The following is a 23,100-nucleotide window of genomic DNA, read 5'->3' as shown; positions in this document are numbered from 1 at the left end:
GTTGTAAGGTTTTCTTTTTTTTTTTCTCTTATTTTTGCAGTTCTTAATTTTCCAAATTATATTTAATGGTTATAACATCCCTCTTAGAAAAATGTAGTTTATTTTAAATATATGTGTTCTCTTAATGTTCTTGAAATTGTAGCAGTTTGCTAAATTAAATAAGAGTTATATAGTAGACATGTATTTTATAGTGTGTACTCTTTCAATATTCTTTCAGGGACAGTCCCTTATCTACTTGAAATCATTTGTGGGACCTTCAGTGAATCATACTCTTCATCTACTAAAATAGGCAGTTTATTAGTCACAGTCTCCAAAGAAACAGAACCAATAAGATGTATCTATATATGGAGAGAGAGAGAGAGAGAGAGAGAGGGAGAGAGAGAGAGAGATTTAAGAAGTGGCTTACATGCTTATGAAGGCTGGCAAGTCCAAATCTGCAGGGTAAGCCGGCAGTCTGGAGACCCAGGGACGAACCTGTGTTACAGTTCAAGTCTGAACACTGTCTACTGGCAGATCTCCTTTTGCTTAAGGGAGGTCAGTCTTTGTTCTATTAAGACCTTCAACTTATCGGATAAAGCTCACTCACATTATGGAGGGCAATCTGCTGTATTCAAAGTCCACTGATTTAAGAATTATAAGTCCACTGATTTAAGAATTAATCTCATCCTAAGAACACCTTCACAAAAATATCCAGAATAACGTTTGGCCAATTATCTGGATACTGTGGTCCAGCTAAGTTTATATGTGAAAGTAACCATTGCTATTAACTGTGGCTATCAAATCACAACTCCTTTATCCCCTGGTAATTAGATCAAGATTACATATACATGAAGTAGAACCAAGGACAGTTCTTCCTTGAGAACTAATATGAATACCAGGATCTTTTCAGGATTTCTCTTTTTGAGTTCCTAAGTTGTTAAAGCTTGTAAAATCTAGGATCAATCTTTCCCACCCTCCTCAGAATGAATTAAACCCAGCATGGGCTATAGATGCATAAAGAGAAAGATTCCTGATAATATTGTTTAAGCTGATAGATCCAGCTGTAACTTAAGCCACTGAAATATTGACACTGTTTATGATGTAATGTAAACAGGTCATTTGGACAAATATATTATTAACCAATAGACTTTTTTTTTCATACACTTGTTAGAGTTGGGTTTCTGTCACTTGTCATCATCAAAGAGGCTTAAATATAGCACTGACTTAATGTAGCTATTTCTGCCTTAATAAAGTCATGGGGGAGCTATCAGTCAGAACGTGGGGTAATATTTAGTATTGTAGGATAAAATCTCAGACACTGTTGACAGTGCCTGTCTCATATCTACATTAATTAGTAAAATACTGACATTGAATCCCTGTACTATTTGAGGTATTAAGACCATGAGATCTGCCATTTGAATCCTTTTGTTCACTGAAAATACCAGAGAATCCCCATTTGAAAAACTATGGCTTATTAATTCTCTTTACTACATAAGATATTAGTCTTTCTATCAAAGGACAACTTACAAAATTCTTTTGAATTATTCATTTTTAAAATATTACTTATTTAAAATATTTACCTATTATTCCTGGGCAGCACCCACACATTCTGTGTCCTCTTAAAATAAATAGCATTGAGGAAACAGTTGATTATGTTATGACTAGCGTATAGAAACTCAAGTGTAACAGAACAGTAACCACTGTTACCTGCAGAGTTTGCAAATTAAAACATAATATACCAGCTGTGTCTGATGATTCAGGAAACAATAGGTCAGCATTTGCCAGTCATTAAGAAATGACTTGTAAAGCACAGCATTATGCCAGAACCACCCAGTGAAAGATTATTATATACAAATTGAGAAAGGCAAGTTATAGACTATTGAGAATTATAATAAGTATAACTTTAATAATAACAGTAAAGTACCTTTTGATTACTCATTATTCTAATATTTATTGTAACATTGGACTCTCACAATAACTGTATTTCATAGGTAAAATAAGTTTCTTGCCTTAAGACCTTCTTTTCCCCACATATGAAACCATACCACTCATATCTATACCCTGAAACAATTCTGTCTTTAGTTAGCAGTTAGAGTTTAAGGAATTGTAGCTCACAACCAATACTGCAGGGTCTCAGGTCAACCCAGTGGCTACTCCTGCCCCATCTCTACCTCTATTATTGGACATCTGTTTTCTACTTATCAAGTTCCATCTCAACCAGTTCAGTTTCCTGACTTGCCTAACACCATGGTATAACCTTTTTCTTGCCTTAATTCTTAAGGGACTAAACCCCAGCCCTCTACGCAGGCTTTTGCTGCCTGGAGCCAAATCTTCTCGACGCCCCTAGCACAGTGGTATAAAGCATGGAATTTGGAATAAGAAAGAGGTAGATTTGGCATTAGACATTTGAACACTTTGTGTATCTGTCTTCTCATCTGTAAAATAAGAGTAGTTTTTGCCTCACAATTTTTTTTGAAGGAGATGATACTTCTATTGTGCTTAGTGCAATACCTCGTATAATAAGGCATTATTGTGTTAATAATTAATTATTAATTGCTAATACTAGCAATTAATAGTAGCAGTTTACCATTTTCATCCTTTATCTATGTACTATCACTATAGTTTACTGCTTAGTGTTTCTTATGCCAACCATTTCATCGGCCTGTTACCATTTATGTGTTACCATATTTACTGGATTATATATGTTCATATTTTATCTTAATGAGTTGTCTTGAATTAATATAGTCTAGCTCCACACTAACCCAACTCACTGAATATGCTGTATTTCAAACTCTAGCTTCTCTGGACTATTACATAGCCTACTTCAAATTGAAGGTTTATAGATAGTATAAATAAGAACTTAGAAAATTATTTGATATATCTCTATCTATCTATCTATCTATACATACATACATACACACTTGTACATATAAGCATATGGATATTAACTCATGTATACTTTAGTTGAATACAAATAAGTCCTGAATTTATTAGAATATTGTAGGCAAAGAATTATTTTCTCTTTTTTATTTAATGTACTGGAACCTGCATAATTCTTAAAATGCAAAGCACAAGAAGTTAAAAATTAGCCTTATAATATCTTGAAAGTGGATATTATACTGCAAGCAAATAAGATAAAAAGTGTAACGTGTTAAATATAAAAGTTTCCTTAGAAATAATTTAGTCTCTTTAAGAACAATATAATTATTATTATATATTCAGATTCAACCATCAAATTCAAATCACTGGTTAGTTTAATTCATTTACAGAATTAAACAGAATTAAATAAAATGCAGATTTTATAGACATTCTCTAGGCTCAATTAAAATATGTTAAAGGAAAATTCTTAAACTATATAGCAAATATTTAAAAACTGCTTTAAGAAAGGTTTCCTATAATGCCCTGGGGTTCATTCAATAGGAAGCTTTTATAATTCCATATTTATAAAGCATTGTCATTGTTGGGGATTGAACTGATCCTTCCAAATATCTCTTTAAAAACCGTATTTCCAAGTAATTAAGCCAAAGTTTCTAAAAGCTGTAAGTTTAGTATTTTGTTAATTTTTCTGGAAATAATTCTAATATATACTAAAGTTCCTGCTTTCAAACTTAATGTATAACAAAGTTATCATAACCTTCCATGTACTTTTCTAGTGCTATTTATCTCAAAATGGAAAGAAGACCCTAAGCCACTTTGGCCTAATTTATTTTTACAAAATGTGTCCAATAAGTGCTATACCTCCTAACGTAGAATAGATAATGATTGTTCCATCAGTCTGGTTTTTCTGTATCCACATAATTATATTCAGAGATACATGTGATGTACAAATGTACATGGAAAATTGAAATTGTAGTTGCATAACTTACAGTTGTCTTCTAAAATATACAAGTCAATATAATTCTCCTTCCCTCTTCTTCACAGTTGGTATGTTTCCTGTAGTGATCCTTGGTCCTCCAGAACAAACTGTGATTTCTGTTAGGGAGCCCACAACTCCACCATTTGTTATCCTATTGTCATGTTTGGTGGCATCAGTAGCAGGAGCATAGTGAATTGAAGCAATAGTGGGAATACAATACTCATCAGTGAATTCTGCTATGGCAAATTAGTTGGGTCAGTAATATTGTCATTATTATGTGTAATGGTAGAAGTTTTTATTAATTGTTCATTTGATACCTGTCATTTACCCATCATCAAGAAAGAGTATATAGATATATAATCGGAAGTTCTAAAGCAACACTGTTTAAAATGTGAAGACAAACTAAGGATTATGATTGAAAATAAGGTAACTTGTAGACAACAGATCCTATTGACAATGTGATTGGTGATACCTACTTTCATTAAACAAAAGTTGAAATATGATATAAAGTAAATAATCTCTGTAAGAGTATAATCACCATGAGGATATTTTAGTGTCCATTTAAGATATTTTTTAGAGATGAAATAAATATTGATGTAGTTTGGGTTGTGTTCAGAGTAAGAAAAGTGTAATTTTCTTCAGTTTGGGCGGCCTATCATTGATTTTGACATGGACATCATAGGAATTTTCTTTGAAGCTGGATCTCCAAAAGTTCCTGTTGGCTACATTCAATATTTTGTGTAGCAACATGGCAAAGCTCTTGAGAGTATCCCAATTCATATATACACCTGATTGACTATATGATAAGACTTTGTCTCCCAGAATGTTTCCTGGTGGTCCTGGAGAGCTCATAGATACTGCTGGGCAGGTATCTACTGCTACCATGTAGTGGGCTGGGCCAGAAAGTTGCAAAATTTTCATGTCAGATAACCTCCAGGGGATTAGCTCTACTACATCCCTGTGATGGTTCATTTTTATACAGCTTTATTGAGATAAAATTGATATACAAAATGTGGACATATTTAATGTTTACAATTTAATGTTTGTACATATACAAACATCCATTATACCATCACTACAATCAAGGTAATAGACATTTCCAATACCTCCCAAAGTTTCTTTGTGTGTGTGTGTGTGTGTATGTGTATTTTGGTTAGAACACTATTTGCCCTCTTGACAAATTTTGAAAGTTATAATACCATTTTGTTAACTATGGGCACTGTGTTGTACAACAGATATTTAGAACTTATTCATCTAGCATTGCTCAAATATCATACCCATTAAACAACAACCCTTCATTTACCCCATTCCCCAGCCTCTAGCAAACACTGTTGTGTTCTCTGCTTCTTTGAATATACTATTTTAGATAACTCATATAAGTAGAATCATGGCATATTTGTCCTTCTGTGACTGCCTTATTTCTTACAGCATACTGTCCTTCATGTTCATCCATGTTGTCACAATTGATAGGATTTCCTTCTTGTTTAAGGCTGAATAATATTCCATTATACGTGTATACCACAGCTTCTTTCCGCATGCATCTGATGATAGCTATTTAGATTGTCTTCATATATTGTCTATGGTGAATATTGTGATGAACATTGGATGCAGCAAAAGCAGTACTATGAGGGAAGTTTATTGTAATAAACACCTACATTTATAAAAGAAGAAAGATCACAATTAAACAACCTAAATTTACACATAAAGGAAGCAAAAAATAAAGAAAAAAACTAAGCCCAAGGTTAGCAGAAGGAACGGAATAATAAAGGTCAGAGCAGAAATAAATGAAATAGACTAGGAAAACAATAGAAAAAGCCAATGAAACCAAGTGTTGGTTTTCTGAAAGATACACAAAATAGACAAACCTTTAGTTAGACTAAGAAAAAAAGAGACAAGGCTAAAATTAATAAAATCAGACATATCATTTGCTGTGCAAAATCTTTTAAGTTTCTTGTTTTTATTTTCTTTAATCTAGGAGGAAGATCAAAAAATATCTTACTGTGATTTATGTCAAAGAGTGTTCTGCCTATGTTTTTCTCTAAGAGTTTTATAGTGTCTGGCTTTACATTTAGGTCTTTAATCCATTTTGAGTTTATTTTTGTGTATGGTGTTAGGGAGTGTTCTAATTTCATTCTTTTACATGTAGCTGTCCAGTTTTCCCAGCACCACTTATTGAAGAGGCTGTCTTTTCTCCATTGTATATCCTTGCCTCCGTTGTCATAGATTAGGTGGCCATAGGTGCATGGGTTTATCTCTGGGTTTTCTATCCTGTTCCATTGATCTATATTTCTGTTTTTGTGCCAGTACCATACTGTTTTGATCACTGTAGATTTGTAGTATAGCAAAGGAAACCATAAACAAAACAAAAAGATGACCCTCAGAATGGGAGAAAATATCTGCAAATGGAGAAACTGACAAGGGGTTAATCTCCAAAATATACAAACAGCTCATGCAGCTCAATATCAAAAAAAAAAAAACCCAATCAAAAAATGGGTGGAAGATCTAAACAGATATTTCTCCAAAGAAGACATACAGATGGCCAAAAAGCACATGAAAAATGCTCAACATCACTAATTATTAGAGAAATGCAAATCAAAACCACAATGAGCTATCACCTCACACCAGTCAGAATAACCATCTTCAGAAAATCTACAAACAATATATGCTGGAGAGGGTGTGGAGAAAAGGGAACCCTCCTACACTGTTGATGGGAATGTAAATTGGTACAGCTACTATGGAGAACTAAAAATAGAACTACCATATGAACCAGCAACCCCACTCCTGAGCATATATTCAGAGAAAACCATAATTCAATGAGATACATACACCCTAATGTTCATTACAGCACTATTTACAATAGCCAGGACATGGAAGCAACCTAAATGTCCATCAACAGAGGAATGGATAAAGTAGATGTGGTACATATATACAATGGAATATTACTCAGCCATAATAAAGAACAAAATAATGCCATTTGCAGCAACATGTATGGACCTAGAGATTGTCATATTGAGTGAAGTAAGTCAGAAACAGAAAGACAGTATCATATGATATCACTTATACATGGAATCTAAAAATAAAAGGGTACAAATGAAATTATTTACAAAGCAGAAGTAGAGTCACAGATGCAGAAAACAAAGTTATGGTTACCAGGGGATAAGGGGGGAAGGGATAAATTGGGAGACTGGGATTGATATATACACACTACTATATATATAAAAGAGATAACTAATAAGAACCTGCTGTGTAGCACAGGGAACTCTACTCAATACTCTGTAATAGCATATATGGCAAAAGAATATAAAAAAAAGAAAAGAAGAGAGGATATATGTATATGTATAACTGATGCAATTTGCTGTACACCTGAAACTAACACAACATTGTAAATCAACTATACTCCAATAAAAATTAAAAAAAAAATAAAAAAAAATAAAATCAGACATGAAAGGGGAGCCGTTACAACTGATAATACAGAAATAGAAAAGGGTCATAAGCAGTTACTATGAACAATTATACACCAAAAGTTGGATAATCTAGTTAGAAGAAATGGATACATTCCTAGAAACATACAAATTACCAAGACTGAATCATGAAGAAACAGAAAGTCTGAACAGACCAATGTGATTGAATCAGTAACCTAAAACCTCCCAACAAAGAAAAACCCAGGACCAGAAGACTTCACAAGTGAATTATAACAAATATTTAAAGAAAAATTAATGCCAGTTCTCAGACTCTTCCAAAAATTTGAAGAGGAAGAAACCCTTCGAAACTATGATGGTTAGTTTTACCAGTCAACTTGGCTAGGCCATGCTATGCATGGTACCCAATTTGTGGTCAAACACCAGATTTTGCTGTGAAGGTATTTTTAAGACGTGATTAACATTTAAGTAAGTATGCTTTGAGAAAATCAGATTGCCCTCCACAAATTAGGTAGGCCTCATCCAGTCAGTTTAAGGCCTTAAAAAAAATAAGATGTTAAGTCCCCTGAGGACGAAGGAATTCTGTCTTTGGACTGCTGCAACATCAGCTGGTGCCTCAGCCTTCAGCCTCTGACTGCCCCGCAGAATTTGCACTTGCCAGCTCCCATAATCACATAAGCAAATGAAACAATTTCTTAAGACCTCTCCCTCTCTCTCTGTCCTATTGACTCTATTTCTCTGGAGAAACTTTACTGATACAACCCCATTTTCAGGATAACTTCAGACAACTTGGCATATATTATGTGCAAAAGCAAAGAATTTAGGAGGTGATAGTCTGACAACTTCGGTACAATAGAGTTTAGCCTTGAAGTCGTTCCTTGTAGTTTAGCCTTGTAAGTCATTCCTATTTTACTTAGGCCAGATTTATGAAACATTCACCACACAGAGATGAATTTTCCAAAGCTAGGATCCCCCTGGCACAGCCTGATATGTATTATGATATTTTAAAAGTCAATTGTAAGTGTGTACTATCCTGGCTTGCTCAAAGCAGGCCAGGATCTTAGCAAGAGAAAATAAATATTTGCCTTTATAATATTATAGGCTTTTGCAATGTTCATGTAAAAAGTTATCTTTTATGAAAAAGCTGATTAAGTGTGGTCAGAGCAGAAAACTAGAAGTGGAACTTATAGAAGTATCTAGCAAATCCTCAATCTTATAATGTATTTAATTTACCTGAGTTGAGAAGACATAATATGGTTTAGGAATTCCACCTTGGGGCTCTCAGATATATATTTTCTATCGATTGTCATAGAGGTAGTTTCATGGCAGGGTCATGGACTGCTGAAATACATGAGAGATCAGGATAGAATATTAGGCTATTACTCAGAGAACCATGAACGCTTTTCAATGAAAATGTTCAAGGAATGAAAGATGGCCAGGATATTCTAGAACCCATCTGTCATTTCAGAGCACTTCAGCTGGCTGATGATTACAGAAAGAAAAGAAAAGAAACTATCATCCTCCACCAACTCCCAAATGGACACAGTTCTAAAATATGAGATATAACTTCATAATGCATTTGGTAGAGGGTTCCAAGGATTTTTCAGTTAGATGATAGACTCACTTCGTGTTTTCATTAAGATAGAAGTCCAGGAAGAGCCAGGCAAGGTTTTTTCTTCTTTTCTTTCAGGAAGACCAGTCTACTAAAGAGACAATGGAGAGTCTAGTAAAACTCTGCTCCAAGATAGTGACATACAGATTCCCTAGTCTTGGATCCAGAGGAAATATAACTTATGGATGGGAAAACAGGCTCAATAACCAGATCCATTGCAGAGTTGCATTTGTAGTGGTGATAAATGCAGGTGGTGGTGGTGGTAATAGTGTTAGTGACAATGGTATTTAGAACAGATGTGGAGTCTGGGGAGTAGAAATGGATTCTCCAAAATATATATTTCATATGCAAGTAATTGTATTACAAAACAGAGCATATGTACTGGTGACCCCCCAAAATGGGAACTCAATGTACATTTAATACATTTTATTCACATTAAAGGGAAAGTAAAATTTGAGGATTTTGATTAATATGATCTTTCTGAAAGCTCCAAACTACTTCTGAATGATTGCCAAAATTATAGAAACACATATGCTGGTTTTAAGCTATATTTTCTACCACATTAGTATACCTACAAATTCACACATGCATACACACATTAGTATCCAATAATCAGAATTTGTAGTGTGCAAAATTAAAAGAAGAGTAAATAAGGCTATATAACTAGTTCAGATTTACATTGTCCATTGGTATTAAAGAGGAAGTAAAATTCTTTGGTTTGCAAGTGAGATTTTTTTAATTAATATTACAAAACTTACCATAATGTTCCTATTATTTTGTTTTTAGATAAATATGACAAAAGAGGAATAGAATTGTACAATCCTGAGTTGATATTAGACCACTGTGTTAAGGCACAGCATTAAACTTGTTTGATTCTGATTTTAAGTTAATGGCATCTGAAATTTCTCAGCCAAGTATTCAATGACTTTCTATATCTCTCCACTATGTTAACTATATTACATTTGACCCTATGTGATTACATTTTAAGAGGAGTGTTTCAGCAATCAAAACTAGGTTGCAACTAATTTATTGAAATTTTATCAATAAAATTGATGAATTATCAGTTAACCAGTCAGAAAGCCACATATTATTTTAGATAAGCCCACTAGGTAAAAGAGTTCTATATAAATATTATAAATAAGTGAATTCAACTTTCCAATTGACTTTGATATGTACTATATTATTATATACCATATCTTTTACTTCATGCTTTTTGCTATTTCTTTTTCACATATTTGACTGATCTGCAAATTGATTTTATTTTATGATAACTAGAAATAATAAAGTGCCACTTTTTACCCAGATAGATATTTTACTGTTCTTTCCCCCAAATATCTAATTCTTGTTAAGGACATATAATGATATTCATGCCACTAAAGTGAGACTGCAATTTGGAATTCCATTAGCTTAAGGGAAGAAAATGATCTTAGGGTAAAAGCAAGAAATTTCAACCCCAAACAGCCAGATCTCCAAATTTCATATAGACAACATAAGGTTGATAGTCTATCTCCTTATTTTTTGTACTTTATAAGAGATAAAATGGATAATATTACAAGGCCTTAGCTGGAGCTTAAATTAATATTACTATTATTATTAGGCATGCAAAAGAGGGAATGTTAGACTTTTTAAAATAATCTGAGTTTCTGTCTCTGAGTTATTTGAGCAAGGAGAAAAAATAAGCTCTGTATTTTAGCTGTCAAGGCAATTGCTCAAATATACTTTTGTGGTTGGGTAACTCAAGAGTGGATTAGTTACAAAACTTCTGATTTCTGGCATTTGCTGTTCAAAGACCTGAATAGGAAGGAAGGCTGTCTTGTTTCACAATGTGCATTTAAGAAACAATGTGGTGTCAGTTGTTATTTCTCCTTTTTCATTACTAATTCTATTGATTTGAGTCTTCTCCCATTTTTCTTGATGAGTCTGGCTAATGTTTATCAATTTTGTTTATCTTCTCAAAGAACCAGCTTTTAGTTTTATTGGTCTTTGCTATCGTTTCCTTCATTTTTTTTCATTTATTTCTGACCTGAGAAAACCATAATTCAAAAAGAGTCATGTACCACAATGTTCATTGCAGCTTTATTTACAATAGCCAGGACATGGAAGCAACTAAGTGTCCATCGACAGATGAATGGATAAAGAAGATGTGGCATATATATACAATGGAATATTACTCAGCCATAAAAGGAAATGAAATTGAGTTATTTGTAGTGAGGTGGATGGACCTAGAGACTGTCATACAGAGTGAAGTAAGACAGAAAGAGAAAAATAAATACCGTATGCTAACACATATATATGGAATCTAAAAAAAAATTGGTTCTGAAGAACCTAGGGGTAGGACAGGAATAAAGACGCAGATGTAGAGAATGGACTTGAGGACACAGGGAGGGGGAAGGGTAAGCTGGGACGAAGTGAGAGAATGGCATGGACATATATACACTACCAAATGTAAAATAGATAGCTAGTGGGAAGCAGCCACATAGCACAGGGAGATCAGTTCCGTTCTTTGTGACCACCTAGAGGGGTAGGATAGGGAGGGTGGGAGGGAGATGCAAGTGGGAGGAGATATGGGGATATATGTATATGTATAGCTGATTCACTTTTTTATAAAGCAGAAACTAACACACCATTGTAAAGCAATTATACTCCAATAAAGATGTTTAAAAAAAAATATGGAAACAACAGCAATCTGCATCTCATCACTTTATTGGTATTTTAAGCAATTCTGCAGCCTTCCTCTGTTTAAAGCTGTAAAGATCAGAGGTCTCCAGATGTTTGCAGCAAAGGGCATTTGCTTTCACCAACATTTTTCTGACCACAGGGGATTCCCAATTGGCTCTGGACAAAAGCAACAGAGGCTTTGTGTCATTCCAGGTGTCATGCAGCTAACCTCTAGAGATGCTGGGCTTTTTATGTAGTCTGCCTATTGCTTAACCGTCTTTCCCATGGACAGATTTCTTTAGTGCACTCAGGCAGTTTGCAGAGCATGCAATAAAATGCTTAAGTTAACATTATTAAGAAAATGCAAACACTAATTTGATAGATGTCGTGAGTCTGCTCAAAGTAAAGAATCGGTTGCAATGGAACAGCTGGCTACTTACTGATTTAAAAAGAGCAGAGAGGCTGAATGCACGGTCTTTTATCTACTTCTTTCTCCAGTAGAATTTGGAAATGTCCCTAGAGTATTGGTTCAGACACTTGCTAAGATGAAAGAAAGGATCTATTATACAATTAATAGATATTTAGAACTTAAATACAAGTTCTGCATCAATAAAGCCTGTAATTTTTTAGCTGACTTTGATCCCCTAGTCTTTTATCTAGTTACTTGATGGAACTAATTATTTATAAATACAATCATTTTTATGTGATATTTCATCATAATGCTAATCTCTAACTACATACTTAGCTCATGAAAGTTTTCAAATTTTATTTATTTTCAGAATACTGCTTTTGTTTATTTGACACTTTTATTTTTATTCTTATGGTTGAGCTGACCTATTCTTTCTGAGAATCTATTTTCAGTGGCTTATAAATTTCCCCTTGGAAGGTCTCATCCTAGAGATAATTTTTAAATGTTTTTTAGAAAAATATATTCATTAATTTTTAAAAATCAGATGCTAAAGTCAGTGATGGGTAAATGGAATGCTTAATTTCTTGAATAGCATGCACACTGGCACTATCTTATTTTCTGATTAGGGCTGACTCTCTGGGGCCAATATTCATACTTGTAGATATTTGGTTTTCCTTCCTTCCACAAACAGCTAACAGAAAGTAGAAAAGCTTTTCAGTACTCGGTGCTCTGTTTTCTGAAACTCAAACAATAAGCAGTCTATAAGCCTTACCCCAATGTAAGTTCTTCTTTTCATCAGTCAGCAACAGACAGAAAGAAGTAATCCAAGACTCCATCAGACTCTGATTAAAAGGTTATTTCCCTCCACTAGGCTTTTTCTAAATCTTTATTCTTGTCTTTTGTTGGTTATCTACCATAATCTTCAGTACTCTCTCTGTAGGTAATTTTATTGTCTGGTCCTATGAATCCTACTATACCTTTTGAGAATCAGATGCTTTTGAGACCATTGAAACACATTACGGGTCAGGATCTATTTTATTTGCCTTTGAGGAACTATGATCATCGAATAGAAGAAACCATCGTGACAGGGTCTCACTGCTATACCTCTTTGGAGGGTTAGGAAGTCTGAAGACAGAACAATGTCTCTGAATCCACAACGTATTCCTGACCAAATGCCACTTGGTGCACCTGAAGTGGCTAAAACCATTCGATTCTCCAAAACATAAAATGTGCTTTGCCCATGGGCAGACCCTATTCATCACAGATGAAATAGATAAGCCCATGATTTTTACGCTTCACAGCGCCAAAGTTCCTGCGATCTTGGTCTGATGTAGCACATTTTGATTAAGATTATTTGTACAAGTATCTCTTGTTAAGCTAAATTTTCCTATTCATTTACTTGGTTGGTGAATTATGGATATTTCTTTATTTTCCTACATAAAAATTATCAAGGGTTTAGAAGAGCTGACATTATATTAGGTTGCAAATTCTTGTAATAATGGAGCATTAAAGATATATATATGTACATATATACATATATATGTTAGAACTATAGGAACCTAGAGTGCAAGAGAACGGAAAGATTATGAACTTCGTACTATGACTTATTTTGATATAATGGATGTCCTAAAGGTTCTAGCATTTGCCTGGGTCACATAGCTTGTTAATGACAAACTTGATATTTTAACCTGAAACTTGGTATTTTAACCTGAAGCCTAACCAAAGGTCTAGTGTTTTCTAAGTGGATTCACAAAATAATAATATGATAATAATAATAATCTAATGACAATCAAAATAGAAACAATACCACCACAACCAACAAGAACACTAAATAGTAATATGCCTGTGTAAAAGTAGCTCTGTGTTCTTTATGCATTTTTCAGCCCAATAAATAATTGCAAGAAAGAGACTTTTCATCATAACAGTGACATTATAGCAATGTAGTCTGTGGTATGAACAAGACTAACTTGAGAGATTTTGGGCAAGTCATGGCTTCTCTGTGTATATGTAGTCATCTTTAAAAGTAGGAAGTTTGGTCAGATATTTAGTGATATTTCTTTCCAGTTTTGAGCTTCTGTGATTCAATGATCTGAAGATAATTATTGAAAGTGATCTTCCTTTAAATGTTTACAGCTTTCATTTAAGTAATTTTTATCTTCCATAGATATATTTCAGTCAGATAACAAATCTATAAGAGAACTAAAAAAATTAATAAATAAATAACAACACCTTGTCATATAATGTTTGAAGAAGATCTTTTGGCATCCTAATAATGGCTCTGTAGATAACTTATGCTAAGTCTATGGAGGGTTGTAAGATATAATCTTGACTGACAATTTAGGTTTGAGACAAATTGCACCTTTCAATAAACTACAACATGGCCACACATGAAAGATTCCTGGCAGATCAACACCATAAATTTTGAAAAGGCTGCAAGTATCCAATTGGTGTTCTTATTGCCATGCATTGCACCCTTAATACAAACAGTTGTTGTACATGTATCCCAACATCTAAAATTTCCATAGAGTAAAACAAACTGTAACTCAATAATTTTTTTTTTTTATCTTGTTACTTCATTGGGGAAAACCAAGCCAGTTTTCTTAGCATGATTGAATAAAAACATGAAAAGTAAAAAGCAAAACACATACTCTCTTCTTTCTCTCTCTTTCTCTCGATGATAGATAGATAGATAGATAGATAGATAGATAGATAGATAGACAGATAGATAGATAGATATAGATAGGCAGATAATAGATATATAGATCAATATAGATATCGATATGTAGAGAGATCTCTCTCTATCTAAACAGAGTAGAATATAAGCTTTGCTTTTTATTTTTATTTATTTATTTATTTTTTAAATGTACTTTTTTTTTTTTTTAACTAATGTATTTATTTATTTATTTTTGGCTGTGTTGGGTCCTCGTCTCTGTGCGAGGGCCCTCCCCAGCTGCGGCGAGCGGGGGCCACTCTTCATCGCGGTGCGCGGGCCTCTCACCATCACGGCCTCTCCCGCTGTGGAGCACAGACTCCAGACGCGCAGGCTCAGCAGCTGTGTCCCACGGGCCCAGTTGCTCCGCGGCATGTGGGATTTTCCCAGACCAGGGCTCAAACCCGTGTCCCCTGCATTGGCAGGCAGACTCTCAACCACTGCGCCACCAGGGAAGCCCTGCTTTTTATTTTTAATGTTTTTTTCACTCATCTCTTTCTATGTATAGATGTTTATATGGAGAGACCATATATAATTATATACATAAAACTGTGTATATAAAAACAATGTATAACTACATAAGTTTCAGTCTCACTCTTGATATAGTTGGATGATAGGTGATAGATAAATAGATAATCTAAAGAATCTGCTTAGAAACAATTTGCATGATACAGAAAGTATCCATGTCCTAAATTCTTAACTAATTACTCTCAAGATATTTGACCATACAATACAAGTTCAGAATTCATGTTGAACAACTATTAACACTAGTATACAGGTTGTTCCTTGTGTGAACTCCATATTGTAACAGCATAATATAAAAATCAGTGCAATAGAAAACAATGCAAATGGATGATGCATAGATTGCATACTATTATGTTTCAAAAATTCAGTATGGAGAAATCAGATCTTTTGAACCTTATTATACAACTATAAAATAGGTGATAAACTCCAAACAACAGGTTTGAAAAATAAGTGAAAGATTAAATGGATAAGCAAACAGTCACCCTGACCCTATTGCAGACCTGATTAGATGTTTTAGAGATGGCTATTGCTGCTGACCTTGTTGATGAACTTGTGAAACTGTCTCCTCCAGATGAAGGTGACAATGCTGTTACTGATAGACACAAACAGAAGCAAATGGTAGAAGATAAGTTTAAAGTCTATGGAGGTGCTCAGTAGTGCTCTAAAACGCCTGTTAGAAATAAAATCTCTGTCAAATAAATACATATAGAAAAGACCTCATAAAATGCAAGCTGAATTCAGAGTTATGAATCTCCAAAACACCCATTCATCATCTTATTCTCTTTGAATTTATATTTATCTCCCTGAAAGGAAAATACTTCTATTGTTTCAGTTTCCTTCTAAATTCAGATCCACAGAAGTCAATGGGTAAATAATTTTGCAAAAGCTGACAGTATAGCTTAAAAAGTGTGGTCTGTAAAAGTAGCAACATACACACACACACACGTATATATATATATATAATATATAATTATTATTGTTATTTTCTAGTAATTTTTATGCTCACCATGTATCCTTTGATATGTGACTTAGGGAAGCTCTGAAATTTTTAGGCACTCACTTCAGGTCACATAACTGAAGATTTGCGTTTCTAAACCTCATCTTCTATCTACATTTCTTGGCTTCTTTTCTCATTTTGTTTTATTTTTGGTCCAATCTTAGTTACCTAAATCATAGTTTTAAGTCCAGCTTGAAGGGCTGGATATAGAGATTCCCTTTGGAGGAGGGAGCAGATCACCTCTATGTAGAATATATCCCTGCTCATTTTCTGTGGGTTAAGTAGTGATCATGAATACCATCTATATATGTCCCTTCCACTCCGGTTGCTAAAATATATACTTAGAATTGTGGAAGCCATCTGTCAAATGGGAGATCACCAGATGTTCCCATAGTAAGTGGTTACTATAGGCATAACAATTAAGTCCTGAGCTTGAATTTGTCAATTTGTGAAATATGAGTGGTATTAAGAGGGAGAAGCATCACCTTGCTAGCATTCCTTTTATTTCTCCAATGAGAGCATTTATGTCTGTGGAGACATATTCAGGACTCATGAGTTATATTGTTTCTATGTATGTAAACATAGATTAAAATGTGTCTTTTTCAGTTTGGGCTGCTGTACCTGAATATCATAGATTCAGTGGCTTAAACAACACATATTTATTTCTCACAGCACTGGAAGCTGGAAGTCCAAGATTAGGGTAGCAGTATGATCAGATTCTGGTGAAAGCTGTCTTCCTAATTTACAGCCAGCAATCTTCTTCTTGTATCGTTAACATGGTTGAGAAAGAGAAAAAAAGTGAGCAAGATCTCTGATGTCACCTCTTATAAAAGCACTAATACCATCTGTGGGTGCTATCCTCATGACCTAATTACCTCCCAAAGGCTCTGCCTCCTAATGCCATCCTCTTGGGATTGTGGTTTTAACATATGAATTGGGGTGAGGAGACACAGAGATGCAGTCCATAACAAAACACTTTAATCAAAAAATTAAAAAGTCGTTGACTTCCATAAACATAATAGCGATATCATGTTCTTATTTCAGTGCAAGCAATATCCGAGAAGGTTAAAATATCTGGGATTAAATATCTGAGAAGGTTCATCCTATATGGATGAAATGCATCTGCCTCATGGGCCCAGAATTTGTAAAAAATTTAAGGCAAGAATCAGTCATTAGTTAGCTGACTCTCTCTCTGACTTCCATTAAAATAGTATTCATCTACTGAAATAAGATGTTATATGTGATTTGAGTTTTAGAATGTATAACTTCCTATTGAAGTAGGAGGTGCATTAATGTTTACTGAGGCCCTTTGATATATTAGGCCAAGTAATCAGGACTTTAAATATATTATCTCATGTAATACTCATGATGGCATAATCTCATGTAATGATCTCTGGCTCTCACTTTCAGCCATAATGAAATAACAGCTACAGAAAAAATAAAATGTTATGAAACAGTGGTTTGAGGAACAAAATCTCGTAGCTTTTCTCTGTTGATGAGGCATATTCAGAGTTTGAGACTGATGTAACTAAAATCTTCAGTGTAGAGTACTGGAGAGAGGGATCTACAGAGAGAGCATTGGTATTCTAGAGTGGTTCCTTGAGTTTTGGGCTGAGTACTGATTTGTGTATGTATGTGAGGAAGATACCAAGATCAGGGAAGTACCACCAGAAAGTAATAGGAAGAAAAAACAATCAGAGCTCATACAGGGCCAAGAATGTGTTGTATTCCCAGGAGATGAATGAGGAAAAACTTCCAATGCCAGGGCATGGGATAACATTCTCAGAAGAGTATTGTCACAGAAGGGTTTTGCTGCAGAGGTGAGGAAGTTAGCCCTAAAGCAAAGGGTGCTCAAAATCCCTGCTAAGAAAATTTGAAAAGAAGTCTCAGAGGAATCAAATTGATTGCAAGAAGCTTAACTAAATGAAAGAAAAAAAAATCTTACACTACTTAAAGGAATAAAATATAATCCAGCAACCAACAATGTAACACATTTGGAATTAAGTTAAAAATGACCAGGTATGCACAAAACAAGAAAATGCATAGTCAGGAAAAAATATTTAAATAGAAAGAGACCCAGAAATAACAGAGATAATGAAATCAATAACTCAGAACATTAAAACTCTCATAAATACATCTATGTATTTAAGTAGGAAAAGAAATGCATGAACAATGATAAGAGGTATAGACAATTAAAAAAAATCCATACCAAAAGTTTAAAGTTAAAAACATACAATACTTGGAATAGAAAATTAACAGCAGATTAAAAACCACACAAGAAAATACTAGTGAATTTGAAAGACTTGCAATAGAATATATCCATAATTTGAAAAACAAAAAGAAAAATACTGAAAATAAATGAATAGTGCTTCACTGAGCTCTAAAACAGTACCAATCAGCATCATATATATGTAATTGGAGTTCAATAGGAAAGAAAAAAGAGATAAGTTATGGAAACAAAATAAGATATAAGGGATAGAAATATTAAATATTATCAAAAAGAACACAACAAATATTGGTGAGGATGTGAAGAAAAGGGAACCATTGTACACTGTTGGTGGGAATGTAAATTGGTGTAGCCACTTTGGAACAGTGGAAGCAACCTAAATGTACATCAGAAGATGAATGGATGAAGAAGGTGTGGTATATATATACAATGGAATACTACTCAGCCATCAAAAAGAACAAAAATTTGCCATTTTCAACAACAAGGATAGACTTGGAGGACATTATGCCAAGTGAAATAAGTCAGACAGAGAAAGACAAATACTGTATGATATCACTTATATGTGGAATCTAAAAAATACAACAAACTAGTGAATATAACAAAAGAGAAACAGGCTCACAGATATAGAGAATAAACTTGTGGTTACCAGTGGGGAGGGGGAGGGGCAATATAGGGGTGGAAGAGTGGGAGGTACAAACTATTGGGTGTAAGACAGGTTCAAGTATGTATTGTACAACATGAGGAATATAGCCAATATTTTGTAATAACTGTAAAACTTTAAAAAATGTATAAAAATTTCAAAAATGTTAGAAGTTAGAAACCCACAGATCTAAGACATTCAAAGAATTTCAAGAAGAATAAATAAGAAGAAAATTATACCAGTGTATGTCATAATCAATTATGAGGAAATTCATGGTAGCAAATCATTCTAAAATAAATCAGAAAATAAGAAAAGACTCATTTTGTATGAGGAAAAAGGATGATAGCAGACTTCTCATTAGAAGTGTACAAACCAGGGGAAAGTGGAGTGACATTTAAAAAATACTGAAATTAAAAAAATGTTAAATAACAAGAATATTTTCGAAAATGAAGTAGAAATATGTTTCCGGTCACACACACAAAAGCATACATAATTAATGAGAAGATGGGAAAATTATAATAAATGTTAATGAAGTCCTTTAGGCAAAAAGAAAATTATAATGGATAGAAATTTTAATCTACACAAATAAGTGAAGAGGATAAGAAAAAGTAAATATATAGGTAAATATAAAATACATTTTAATCTCATTCTGAAAACCTCTTTGAAATATAATTGATACTTTAAAGAAAAATGATAACAATATATTGTATTTTTAAAAAATATGTGGAATTAAAATGTGTAACAGCAATAACCAAAATGCATGAAAGGTGAAATGAAGGTTTTTGTCATTAGGCTTTTATGTTATACATGAAGTGTTATAATATTGTTTGATTATAATAAAAGTCAAAATATTTATTTTAAATCTTAGAGCAACAGCCATTTTAAAAAGAATTAATGAAGTGTAGCTAATAATCCAATAGTGAAGATGAAAGTGAATTCTAAAATTTACTCAGTGTAAAGGAAGGCAGAAAAAGAAGAAAAAAGGGAAAAAATTAATGATAGAAATAGAAAACAAATAGCAAAATGCTATTTTAAAATCCAATTATGTAGAAGAAGCATTAAATGCAATCTTCTCAACACTTATGTAAAAGACAGAGATTTTCACATTGGATAAAGAAAGGCAAAATCCAACAATATGCTGTCTACAAAAAAAATACCTAAAATATGACAACATAGGTGGATTTATAATAAAAAGATATATTATAAAAAGATATACTATACAAACATTGTTCAAAAGTAAACTGGGGTGGCTATATCAATAACACAAGAAGTAGTTTTAGAGAAAGGAATAATAATCAGAGAAAAACAGTTTACTGATAAAGAGGTCAATTTTTCAAGAGTACACAACAATTTTAAATGCATATGCACATGATAAAGAACATTTGTGTACAAGAAGCAAAACTGATAGAACTGAGACAAGGTATAGAAAATCCACAATTGCACGTGGATATTCCAAAACACCTATCTCAATAGTTGGTAGAATAAGTAAACCAAAAAATTAGTGTGGATATGATAGAGTTGTACAACACTATCAACCAAAATGATATAATTGATATTTATAGAGCACTTCATATTACTCCAGGAAAAGACACATTTTGTTCCTGTGTGTGTGAGTAAACCATCTCATGCATATGGATAAGGTGGACCATATTCTGGAACATGAAACTAATCTTAATTTTTATAGAATATTTGAAATTGTACAAATTCATTTTGGAACCCCAACAAAAGGAAATTATAAATAAATAACATAAAGGTGTTTGGAATGTTCCCCAAATATTTGGAAAAATAATTTAAGGATCAAAGAAAAAATTATAAAAATATATAAAAAAAAGTTCTTGCTTAATGAAAATACAAAATAAAAATATCAAAATTTGTTGATTGGAGATAAAATGGTGATTATAGAGAAATTTATAACATTAGGATGATTTTACAAAAATGGAAAATTTTCATATCAATGATCTTGAATTCCACCTAAGAAAACTACAAAAAGAAGATCAACATCAACTTAAACTAACCACAGTGAAGGAAATTATAAATAAGGAGTAGAGGTCCACAAAAGAGAACAGAGAAAACAACAGTGAAAAATCAAAGAGAAACAGGGCAAATATAAGAAAAATAAATGTATAATTTGCAAGCTATAATTATCAGGAAACAAGGGAAGAAACACAAATCTCCTATGTCTAGATTGAAAGAGATGACATCATTACAAATATATTATAGATACTAAGGAGAATAATAAAGGACCATAACAAGCATCTTCCTTGCAACAAACTCAATTTAGTTGAAATAGACACATTCTATCAACAACACAAACAAAACATGTTATGGAAAAAGGACATTGCCTGAGTAATTTTATATTAAAGAAATTAAAGTTGTAGTTAAAAGTCAGTGGAAATCCCAAGATCAGATGTCTTTACTAGTGAACTATAATAATTAAAACAAATATTTAAGGAAAATAACAACAACTCTACCCTAGCAAATGGTGAAAGACAGTCAATTCAAATCACTCTAATGAACCAACATTACCCTGATACCCTTGTCAGACAAATATATTAAAATAAAACAACAGATCAATATCCCATATAAACATGGATATAAAAATTTAATAAAATGTTAGCAAACCACATTCAGCAATATCTAAAATTGATAATACAACATGAGAGTTATCTCTGGAACCCAAAACTGGTTTAACTTTCAAAAATATTTTAATATAATTCACTTTATTGAATTTTTTAAAATAAAAATCATGTGATTTTAGCATATGACTAAATTCAACATAAGTTTATGGCAATAATTTTTTTATCAAACTAGGAATACAAGGAAACATCCTCAACATAATAAAGAGCATATACAGGTAGCATCAAGCTTAATAGAAGACTCAATGCATTCCTCTTGAGATTGGGACAAATCAAGGATGTCAACTATCAAAATTTATTTTCAAGTTTTTACTTGGAGGTCCTGGCCAATACAATAAGGCAAGAAAAAGAAATATGACACATACATATTGGAAATATATAACTAAAACCATATTTATTCACAGACAGCATGGTCATTTATGTAGACAATGCTAAGATAGTTACACAAGAAAAAAAGTAATAGATGAGGTTAGCAATATTTCAGGATATAAGGTTAACACTAAAAATCAATTTTATAACTATATAAATATAAAATTGAAATTTAAAAACTCATCATTGCAAGAGCATCAGAAATATAAAACATGTAGGGAAACTTAATAAAATATATGTAAGGCCCACATACTAAAAACAATGAAACACAGATGAAAGTAAATAATACATAAATAAATGGGGAGTTAGACCATGTTAATGATCAAAAAACTCAATATTGTTATCAATTCTTTCCAAAGTGTTCTTTAGATTCAACACAATTCAATGAAATTTCCAGCATATTTTGTCTTTTTAAATTAAATAAATTGATATCCAAATTAGCATGTTTTTTCTTAAAATAATATTAAGAAAATGAAAAGATAAGCTACAGACTGAGAGACATGTTTGCCAAGTATATATCCCCTAAATAATTAGTACCTAGATTAAGTAAAGAAACATTACATTTCAATAATATAGAGACAAACAACATAATTTAAGAAATGACTAAATTATTTGAACAGTCATTTTACCAAAAAAGTAAATGGGTGACAGACGACAATATTTGTTATCATTAATCCTTAGGATAATGCAAATTATGACCAAAATATGACACTTTTATATAACCACAATAATGTCTAAAATTGAAAAGACTGCCACTTCACAGGGTTTGGAGGATGCAGCTGGAACTCTCACACATACCTTGTGGGAAAGCAAAATGGGATAATCACTTTGGAAAATTGCTTAGCAAAGTCATTTAAAGTTAAATATACCATTTTGTGCAGCAATTCCACTCCCAGGCCCAAGATAAATGAAAACATACATTCACACAAATAATATCAGGCAAATATTCACAGAAAATTTATTCATAATAGCCAAAACTAGAAATAACCCAAATGTCCATCAACTAGTGAATGCATAAGCAAATTGTGGTATAACCATTAAATGGAATAATGTAAGCAATATA

General features: G+C 32.9%; 1 long non-coding RNA gene across 1 annotated transcript in view; it reads left to right on the top strand.

Moving 5' to 3' along the window:
- Nucleotides 1-3,309: 3,309 nt before the first annotated feature.
- The window catches only part of LOC309641594, a 923,801-nt gene continuing 904,010 nt past the window's right edge, over nt 3,310-23,100 (top strand). The window contains exon 1 of the long non-coding RNA XR_014252702.1: nt 3,310-6,853. This is a non-coding gene — a long non-coding RNA (uncharacterized lncRNA). The remainder of the gene's footprint in view (nt 6,854-23,100) is intronic.

Source organism: Balaenoptera physalus (genome assembly GCF_965194825.1).
Source record: "Balaenoptera physalus genome assembly, chromosome: 1".
Lineage (NCBI taxonomy): Eukaryota > Metazoa > Chordata > Mammalia > Artiodactyla > Balaenopteridae > Balaenoptera > Balaenoptera physalus.
The sequence above is the reverse complement of the archived record's forward strand: the minus strand, read 5'-3'. Positions and strand labels throughout refer to the sequence as shown.